This window comes from Tamandua tetradactyla, chromosome 2, assembly GCF_023851605.1.
Source record: "Tamandua tetradactyla isolate mTamTet1 chromosome 2, mTamTet1.pri, whole genome shotgun sequence".
NCBI classification, from domain to species: domain Eukaryota; kingdom Metazoa; phylum Chordata; class Mammalia; order Pilosa; family Myrmecophagidae; genus Tamandua; species Tamandua tetradactyla.
Window position 1 is genome coordinate 5,913,759 of NC_135328.1, and position 10,667 is coordinate 5,924,425.

Genomic DNA, 10,667 nt, shown 5'->3' on the forward strand with positions numbered 1-10,667 from the left:
ATATTCATTATGAAATTCAATGTATATATTAGTTACAACTGTGTTGTAGTGTTAGTTTAATAATAAGAGAAAAATACATGCAAACCGTTACTGTCATGTTAAAGTGGGAGGCATTTTTAATATAAAAATTATTTAATTATATTGCCATTTTTTAAATTAAAAAGAATAAAATGAAATATGCATGCAGTTAAACAAATATATAATCTTGCCACATGACTATGGGCAAGAAATTTATTCATGCTTAGTGGAATTTCTAGGTTTTTTTCAGTCAGATGCTTAGTAGTTCCATAGTTTATAAGGAAGAAGAGCTTAAAATAAGTAAAAAATATGTTATTAGAAAAGTAATATAAATTCTGTAATTATGCTGGTTTGCAGTGGAAAACAGATTTAGTTAAAAATTCAAAATACCTGATTGAAGGAAATCTAACCTGTTTTTAAAAATACCAAATATTTTTCTGTTTTTGGTGCTCAAGTTTAGAAGGAATTTATCATGTGGGATCTGCCTAAGGAAACATTGAAAAACTTACTGAGCGATGACTACTAATATAGTTTTGTCATGAAAAATAATAGATGAATATGCCAAACTTCCCAAGTAAGTTTGTTTCCCTCCAACAATTCACCAAATGGTTTATATTTCTAAAAACTCAGATCTATTTGATTTTTATAATAGTCTTAAACATTAGATTCTCACAGGTTTGAGGATTTCAGGACTGATACTAGAAAGATTTGACCACAAGGCAGCAGGAGTAAAGGACAAGCTTTCTCCAGGTGCTGCTTGGACAGGTTCGTCTGGGAGGGGCGGTCCCTCTCAGCTGGAAACCTTCCAGGATAAGGGACCACTCCGAAGAGGATGCAGGGCTAGGGAGCACCTGGAGATGGAAGTCAGAAAGGCTTGAGTTTAGGTGATGGTGCTCAGCAGCTCCTTTGGGGAGGCTTTGGGCCCAAGTCCTGGGGCCAGAAAGTGTGGGGTAAATTCCAAGGTTGCCACCTGTCAGTAGGAACGAGAGGAGTAACCCAGGTAAGGTCAGGTTTCTCATCTGGAAATGGCATGCCCTGAAGGTTAGATACGATGTCACCTGCAAAGCAATTAGCAAAGTGCCGGGCACTAGCTGCTGAATAAGTGGTGATGGCTGTTCTATTTAGAAGACACTTTATTCTCTTCACTGGCTGGCCAAGATAGGCCTCACCTCTGTCCTGCAGAGGTTGACATCACCGTCTGCATTTAGACACACACGCACACACATACACACACCTGAGTCTCAGGCTCTGCAGATGATGACACTGAGCCTGATGTCCGCTGAGTTCCCCATGGGCACCCAGACTGTGACAACGAGGAGTGAATACAGCACCATTCGCCTTGCACAGCTGTGTCACCAGGATCAACTGCACCCAGTTAAAACACAGAATTAAATCCACAGATTTAAATCCAGTTAAATCCACTCCAGGGGTAAACAACACTCCTAGGAAAAGAGAGAAAGAGAGCAGTCCGAATCTTTTTATTTTTTTACTGTATTTATTTTAATGAAATGGTGTCTGTCATCCTTTGGTGTGCTTTAATCAAATTAGTTTTTTTGTTGTTTTCAGTCATTTAAATCAGAGAAAAAAGAACTTAATGCTCCTTTTAGCAATCTTATCTACAGACAAGTAAAACACATGGATTAAAAATAAATAAATAATAGGGGGAACAAATGTTAAAATAAATTTAGTAGATTGAAATGCTAGTGATCAATGAAGGGAGGGGTAAGGGGTATGGTATGTATGATTTTTTTTCTGTTTTCTTAATATTTCTTTTTCTGAATTGATGCAAATGTTCTAAGAAATGATCGTGATGATGAATATGCAACTACGTGATGATATTGATTATATATCAAGAAGGGAATGATCGCTTTTTCGCAATGGGTTTGCCGCCAGAACACAGGTGTCGTGAAAGCCATCACTACATCTTAAGCCAAAATGGGAAAGGAAAAGACTCATATCAACATTGTCGTTATTGGACACGTAGATTCGGGCAAGTCCACCACAACTGGCCATCTGATCTACAAATGTGGTGGAATCGACAAAAGAACCACTGAAAAATTTGAAAAGGAGGCTGCTGAGATGGGAACGGGGTCCTTCAAGTATGCCTGGGTCTTGGATAAACTAAAAGCGGAACGTGAGCTTGGTATCACCATTGATATCTCCCTGTGGAAGTTCGAGACCAGCAAGTACTATGTGACCATCACTGATGCCCCAGGACACAGAGACTTTATTAAAAACATGATCACAGGCACATCTCAGGCTAACTGTGCTGTCCTGATTGTTTCTGCTGGTGTTGGTGAATTTGAAGCCGGTATATCTAAGAACGGGCAGACATGAGAGCATGCCCTTCTGGCTTACACTCTGGGTGTGAAATAACTAATAGTTGGTGTTAACAAAATGGATTCCACCGAACCACCTTACAGTCAGAAGAGATACGAGGAAATTGTTAAAGAAGTCAGCACCTACATTAAGAAAATTGGCTACAACCCTGACACAGTAGCATTTGTGCCAATTTCTGGTTGGAATGGTGACAACATGCTGGAGCCAAGTGCTAATATGCCTTGGTTCAAGGGATGGAAAGTCACCCGTAAGGATGGCAATGCCAGTGGAACCACGCTGCTTGAAGCTCTGGATTGCATCCTGCCACCCACTCGTCCAACTGACAAGCCTTTGCGTCTGCCTCTTCAGGATGCCTACAAAATTGGTGGTATTGGTACTGTGCCTGTGGGCCCAGTGGAGACTGGTGTTCTCAAAGCAGGCATGGTGGTCACCTTTGCTCCAGTAAACGTTACAACTGAAGTCAAGTCTGTTGAAATGCACCATGAAGCTTTGAGTGAAGCTCTTCCTGGGGACAATGTGGGCTTCAGTGTCAAGAACGTGTCTGTAAAAGATGTTCGTCGTGGCAATGTGGCTGGTGACAGCAAAAATGACCCACCAATGGAAGCAGCTGGCTTCACTGCTCAGGTGATTATCCTGAACCATCCAGGTCAAATCAGTGCTGGCTATGCACCTGTGCTGGATTGTCACACAGCTCATATTGCTTGCAAGTTTGCTGAGCTGAAGGAGAAGATTGATCGCCGTTCTGGCAAGAAGTTGGAAGATGGTCCCAAATTCCTCAAGTCTGGTGATGCTGCCATCGTTGATATGGTTCCTGGCAAGCCCATGTGTGTTGAGAGTTTCTCTGACTATCCTCCTCTGGGTCGTTTTGCTGTTCGTGGTATGAGACAGACAGTTGCTGTGGGTGTGATCAAGGCAGTGGACAAGAAGGCTGCTGGAGCTGGCAAGGTCACCAAGTCTGCCCAGAAAGCTCAGAAAGCTAAATGAATATTACCCATAACACCTGCCACCCCAGTCTTAATCAGTGGTGGAAGAACGGTCTCAGAACTGTTTGTCTCAATTGGCCATTTAAGTTTAATAGTAAAAGACTGGTTAATGATAACAATGCATCGTGAAACCTTCAGAAGGAAAGGAATGTTTTGTGGATCATTTGTTTTCGTGTGGCAGTTTTAAGTTATTAGTTTTTAAAATCAGTACTTTTTAAATGGAAACAACGACCAAAAATCTGTCACAGAATTTTGAGACCCATTAAAACAAAGTTTAATGAGAAAAAAAAAAGAAGGGAATGATCATATGGTAAGAATGTTTGTGTTTGTATGTTTAATAAATAAATAATTGGAAAAAAAAGATCTTCACCGTATGAAGTCCCCCATGATCATTTAAGAGTCATACACGTAAGCACATGATCCTTCTCATGTCTGTTCAAGGACCAAAGAGCCCCGTTGCCATAGGGAAGCTGTGTCCCCAGCTGGGTGCTGAGATTGCTGGGAGGAGACTCTGGTAAGGCAGGTGAAAGATCATGACCCTGGTTCTCCTGTTCCCTTAGAGGAACACTCACAGTTCTCTCCACTCCCGAGAGAAGCAGAAAATCAACACATCTCAGGTGAGCTCTGTAGTCATTACAATAGATTTAACACTGATGACTGCTGTCGGCTTCTGTTAGGCATCTTTTATCAATTTATGTCCCTTCCCCTTTTTTAATGTGTTTTTTTTTCCATGGGCAGGTAGCGGGAATTGTACCCAGGTCTCCGGCATGGCAGGTGAGAACTCTGCCTGCTGAGCCACCATGGCCCGCCCCGTCCCTTCCCTTTTATCCTAATTTAGGAAAGATTTTAATTGAGTCATGGATGTGTACTGGATTATATTGAATATTTTTTGGTATCTACTGGAATAAAGGTATAGCATATTTTCTTAAATCTAAAAATATTGGGAATCTCTTAAATGGATTTTGTATTGTTAACCAGTTCTTGAAGTCCTGTATGGGGCCTGCTTGCTAATGAGTATGAGTGTGTTGCCTTTTTTTGAAAAATTTGTTGTTTAATTTCTGCTATATTGTATTTTTATTTTTCCTGTCTTCTCAAATTAGATCAGCATATAATTTCATTTTTCTTGTGTTTCTGACCAATTTTGGTATCGTGGTTATATTAGCCTTTGTGGGACAATTTGCTGCTGTTTCTTATTCTTTTTTTTGATAAATTCATTTGTATGAGAAAATTACCCATTACTCACAGATATCTTGAAACTCTCCAATAAAATTGTGGGAGCATTTTATGTGTTAATGCAAATTATTGAATCGCTGATTAAATAATAGGTCTAGTCCAGTTTTCTTTTTTCTGTTTTTCACTAGATTATCCTAGAAAATTTTTATCCAGGTTTTTAAAATATATTTTTATAATTGTTGATGTTCTCTTATTTTATCTGTTGTTCTATGAGTATTCTTATCTTGATCAGTTCTTAAATTTTATTTTAAATTAGGGACTGCTGATCAGAAAATGACAGACTATGTTCTGGTTAGTTCAGTCAGAAACCTAGAATTTCAGGGTTGGAGGTGGGTTTAGAAGTTTCTTCTGGCAAGGTACTCTAGATAATGAGAATTGAGGGAGCATGTAATCCACTGTTTCGGTTGTCTCCACTTCATTACACCCAGCTGTCAAAACTAAGCCCTATGAGAAGATTATAGATTGGGAAGTTCCCCTACCTCCCTCTCCCCATCTACCCAAATGTCCTCAGCCTCCTACAGTAACCACTTTCCTCTTAAATTCTATGTATCTTCCTGTTGTTTCAGGGGACACAAACAAATGTAAGATAGCCATATAATAAGCTTCCTTTTGGAAGATACAAGTTTTTTTTAATAATGAATAAACTGTGTACACGTCATTTCATATCTGCTGGATGAAACTGAGGTGAAATGTTAGAAACGAGACTATTTGATCAGAGTTAAAATGCATTTCTCATTTTGCTAAATATTGTACAATGGTCCTTATCATGGTTGCACTATTTTGAATACCCTTGTGGACGGTTCTGTTCATTCATCCTTCCTGCGCTGAGCTCTAACTAAGCACGGTGCACGTCACTAGGGACACAGCAGTAAGCACACTGGACAGGAAGCCGTGCTCCTGTGTAGCACACACTCAGGTTAGGGAAGAGACACAATAAATGTGCTTTCAAAAAGACCTTATGGAAGTGTAACTAATGAAATATCAGTGGCTGACAGCATTCAAATAGTCAAGAGGCTACTCTGGGGGTTGTTCTTACACAAGCTTCAGTTAGACCTTGCTACCTATCATAAACTGCCAACCCCCAACCAGGACCATTCTAGCCAATCCTACAGAACACCTAGGGCAATATATAAGAGTCTGCAAAGGTTTCATGCACTAGAGGAACTTTCCAGAGACCTAAAACCTACAGATGGGTCCCTGGACCAGATTAGTCCTGAAATGCAGAGGGCCCAGCCTCTTCAGAACATCAGATAGTTCAATTCCCCCACCCCGTATTATTGACAGCCCCTTCCAACATGAAAGTTAGAATGGGCATAGCCCAAACACCACCAAAGAGTGGGAGAAAGATCAAAGGGGATGGCAGAGTTATACAGAGAAGACAGGTTTTAACAAATGAGTATGAGTGCGGAATCATTAAATTGATCTCTTTTCGTCTCCAGAATCTTAGAGAAGCTAGAAGTAAAAACCTAAAATTATAGAATTGTAACCCATACCGAACTCTGAAATATGTTCTATGACTAATTGTGGTGCTGTGCTTTGAAATTTATTGCTTTTTTGTATATATGTTATTTTTTACAAAACAGAAGAAAAAAGTCGATTGTGATGATAAAAAAATATGTATTCCTTCTAGCCTCCTATATTCTGGAGCAGCTAGAAGTAAAAATCTGAGATGGCAGTATGGTAGGCCATGACTAACTCTGGATCTGTCCTGTAACTACTTGTGGAAGAATGCTTTGAAAACTATTGCTTTTTTATGTCTTTGCTTTGTATAAGTTATATTATACAGTAAAAAGTTAAAAAAAAAAAGACTTAATGTTGTACGTTGGATTTGATAATTGATGTGGAAAAAAGAAAGCAGGATTAGTAGTATGAAAAGTGTTTTAATTTTAAATGCATGGTAGGTTTCCCTGAGGAGAAGATATTTGAGGACAGATTTGATGGAAATGAGGGGAGAAGCCTAGGGAAGAAATCTGGAGAATAGCTGAGGTGGAGGAAACCTCCAGTGCAGATGCCCCAAGGTGGAATTTGCGAGGCCTGCCAGAGGTGCTCAACACACAGCGAGCAGGTCAGTGAAGTGTGTCAGGAGAGCAGTGAAGAAGGGAGATGGGTGAGAGGAGCACTGAAGGCCACTGCAGGAGTCTGACCTCTATGGAGGGAGCTGTGGACGCTGTTATTCTGGAGGGGGACACAGCATGGATTCCCTCAGGCTCTGAGAACATTACCTGGGTGCGGGTGGTTCATATTGGAAAGCACCCCCAGAAAAGAGGAGTGGGTGCCCTGGCAGGGGCTCAGTGTCTATGGCAACACTCCAAGGAGCCATAGGGAATGTCCGGATGTCCCTCAAAGGGTCCACCTGAAAGAAGAGGTGGAGCATTTGCTCACTGGCTTTGTCCTTAGTAGAGGACTGCCCCTGGGCACAGCCTAATCCCCTGCACATGCTGTTACCTTCATCAGTAGCAGTGCCTTTGAGCCTGGTAAGCTCCTGAGGCAGCATCAGAGAAAGACTGGGCAGAATGGGCAAGGACACTCACAGCAGAACAGGGAGCTGGGCCAGGGCATGGGGTCTGGTACGGCCCTTGTCCCTCAGGTTCACTTGTGCCCACTCTGTGTACACACTGTCTCTGGGACTTGAAGGTGGAGGACAGATAAAATCTTTATAAACAAGCTACAAGTAATGGGACAAGTTCTATATTCCCTGCTGCACTTGGTCCCAAGGTCCCAAAGCCATAATTTGTATTCTTCATCTCCTACAGCTATCTAATGCAGGATAGTAAATTTGCATACAGTAATATTCAACCTTTTATGGTGTACACTTCTATGAATTTCAGACAACATATACAGTCATGGAATGAATATTTCCATCATCCCCAAACATCCCTTTGTGCCCCTTTGTAGTCATTCTATTTCCAGGTCCTGACAACCACTGGTGTGATTTCTGTTCCTATAGGTCCTGTCATATAAATGGAATCATTCAGAATGTGGCTTTTGAATATGACATATTCATTTAGCGTGGTATTTCTCAACTTATCTTTGTTGTTGTCTCTTCATCACCACCACCCCCAGCCCTGTTCCCTGGAACATTCTTAGATTTCTGCTTTTCCTAATCATGCCCCCATGAAATTTCGGTAGCACAGATACACTATATATATATAACTGTTTATATACTGTGGCCCTAGGGAGGGCCACAGACCACTTTCATACCTGGTATCTTTTTTTTTTTTCATGACTATTGAGTCCCACAAACCTCAGAGGGGCTGAGGATGAAAGGAGAAATCCTGGGTCTGTCAGGCAGTCCTCAGGTCCATGACTAATCTTTTTCATTGGTGTCTTTTTGGCAGGGCAAGGGGAAAAAAAAAACAGAAACATTTTTTTTGTCCTCCTGAGGGCATGACTTAGCATCATGCTTGGGAGTTTCATCTTTGTTGTTGCATGGATCATCAATTCTTTCCTTCTTAGTGCTGAGTAGTAATCTATTTTATGGATGTTATACAATTTCTTTATCCACTCACCAGTTGATGGACATCTGAGTTATATGCAGGTTTTGGTGACTGATTTAAAATATGAACATGAATATTTTTTCAGATTTTTGGTGGATATTTGCATTCATTTCACTTTGGGTAAAGGAGAAGGTGTTATTGCTGAGTTTTTTAACAGGTGTATTTTTAACTTCATAAGAAACGTTGGCTTGGTTTGAAAAGATGTATGTCCCCTAGAAAAGCCATGTTTTAATCAAAATCCCAATTTCATAAAGGCAGAATAATCCCTATTATGTTTGAAACTGTAATTAGATATGTGATTTAATCAAGAGTGGTTGTTAAGCTGGATTAGGTGATGACATGTCTCCACCCATTTGGGTGGGTCTTGATTGATTTACTGGAGTCCTATAAAAGAGGAAACATTTTGGAGAATAGGAGATTCAGAGAGACCAGAAAATTCTGCAGCACCACAAAGTAGAGAGTCCTTGAACCAGCGACCTTTGGAGATGAAGAAGGAAAATGCCTCCCAGGGAGCTTCATGAAACCGGAAGCCAGGAGAGAAAGCTAGCAGATGATGTTGTGGTGACCATGTACCCTTCCAGATGAGAGAGAAGCCATGACTGTGTTTGCCATGTGCCTTCCCACTAAAGAGAGACTCTGAACTTCATCGGCTTTCTAGAATCAAGGTATCTTTCTCTGGATGCCTGTGATTGGACATTTCTACAGACTTGTTTACTTGGGACATTTTCTCAGCCTTAGAACTGTAAACTAGCAACTTATTATATTCCCTTTTTTAAAAAGCCATTCCGTATCTGGTATATTGCATTCTGGCAGCTAGCAAACTAGAACAAATGTCAAACCATTTTTCAGAATGACTGTTCAACCTTGCATTCCCACCAGCAATGTATGAGAGATTCAACTGCTTTTCATCCTGTCACATACTTGATACTCTCAATTTTAAAAACTGAACCAGTTAAACTACATATAGTTATATTTTAATTTGGTTTTAATTTGCATACTTGCCTCTGTTCTAAGCTGCCAGAATGCAATATACCAGAAACAGAACGGCCTTTAAAAAGAGGAAATTAATAAGTTGCTAGTTTACAGTTTTAAGGCAGAGATAGTGTCCCAATTAAAACAAGTCTACAGAAATGTCCAATCTAAGGCATCCAGGGAATGTTACCTTGGTTCAAGTAAGTCAATGATGGTTAGGGTTTCTCTCTCAGCCAATGGCATTCTGGGTTTCTCTCTCAGCTGGAAGGGCACATCACGAAGTCTGCTAGCTTTCTCTTCTGGCTTCTTGTTTCATCAAGCTCCCCAGGAGCCGTTTTCCTTCTTCATCTCCAAAAGTTGTGGCTGGTGTACTCTTTGCTTCCTGGTTCTGCAGCTCTCGTGGCTTTCTCATGTTGTTTTCCAGCTTGTTCCAAAAAAGCTAAAGCCTTCCAGTAAAACCAATCAAGACCTACCTGGAATGGGTGGAGACATGTCTCCATCTAATAAAGTTTAACATCCATACTTGCTTAAGTCATAGGTCCATGTAGATAAGCAAATTAAAGTTTCCAACATACAGTATTGAATAGGGGTTAGAAGAAACCATTGCTCCCACAAGATTCATTAGGATTAGAACATGGCTTTTCTAGGGTACATAAATCCTTTCAAACCAGGACAGCCTCTATACCTTTTTTTTTTTTTTGAAAAATGCATTTTCAAATCTTTTCCTCATTTTTAAAAAAGTGTGTTTTCTTACTACCTGAGTTTTGGATTTTTTTATATATGTAGGTACAAGTCCTTTATTGGATAAGGGTTTTGCAGATACGTTATTTCAATCTTGGTTTGTCTTTTTTGTTCTTTGCAGTGTTTTTCATAAGAGTTTTTAGTGTATAAATAGTTAAATTCTTTTTCTTTTCTTTTTTAGGCTACGCTTCTTTGACCTTGTCTACAAAATATATGCTTAAACCAAAGTCACAAATATATTCTCCTTTGCTTTCTTCTAGAAGTTTTATAGTTATACGTCTGACATTTAGGTCTATGATCCTTTTGATTTAATTTTTTGATTGTGATTTATGGTAGGAATTAAGGTTACATTTTCTTCTAATGTTGCTTTATTAATTTTAGCACCTTTTTTGTAACAATATACTTTCTGAATTGAATTGCCTTGGTACCTTAATTAACTAGATATATAGGCTATAAATGGGCCCAAATGTGTTGCCAAATGTGTCCAAAGTTCCTATTCTCTTCTATCGATTTGTCTCATTCATTTTGCTAATACCACATTGTTTTGATTAATTGATGCATATGGATATGTCTTGAAACCAAATAATGTGAATCTACCAACTTTGTTGTTCTTTTTTGAAATTGTTTTCACTGCTCTAGGTTGTTTGCGTTTCCATATAAATTTAAGAATCATCTCAACTACCTCAAAAATCCCTGCTGAGGATATAATTGTGATTACATTGGATCCATAGATCTATTTGTGGATAACTGACATTCCTACCACATTATCTCTTCTAATTTGTGAACATAGTCTCTCTTTTCAGTTATTTAGGAGTTTTAGAGGGTTTTGAGTTGAGAAAAGATATGATCTGACTTATAATTTAAAACAATAACTCTGAGGATA

The 10,667-nt window shown here is 39.6% G+C and overlaps 1 pseudogene; it reads left to right on the forward strand.

The window, feature by feature from the left end:
* Window positions 1–1,891: 1,891 nt before the first annotated feature.
* On the forward strand, window positions 1,892–3,498 carry LOC143665640 (elongation factor 1-alpha 1 pseudogene; annotated as a pseudogene).
* The last annotated feature ends 7,169 nt before the right edge of the window (window positions 3,499–10,667 follow it).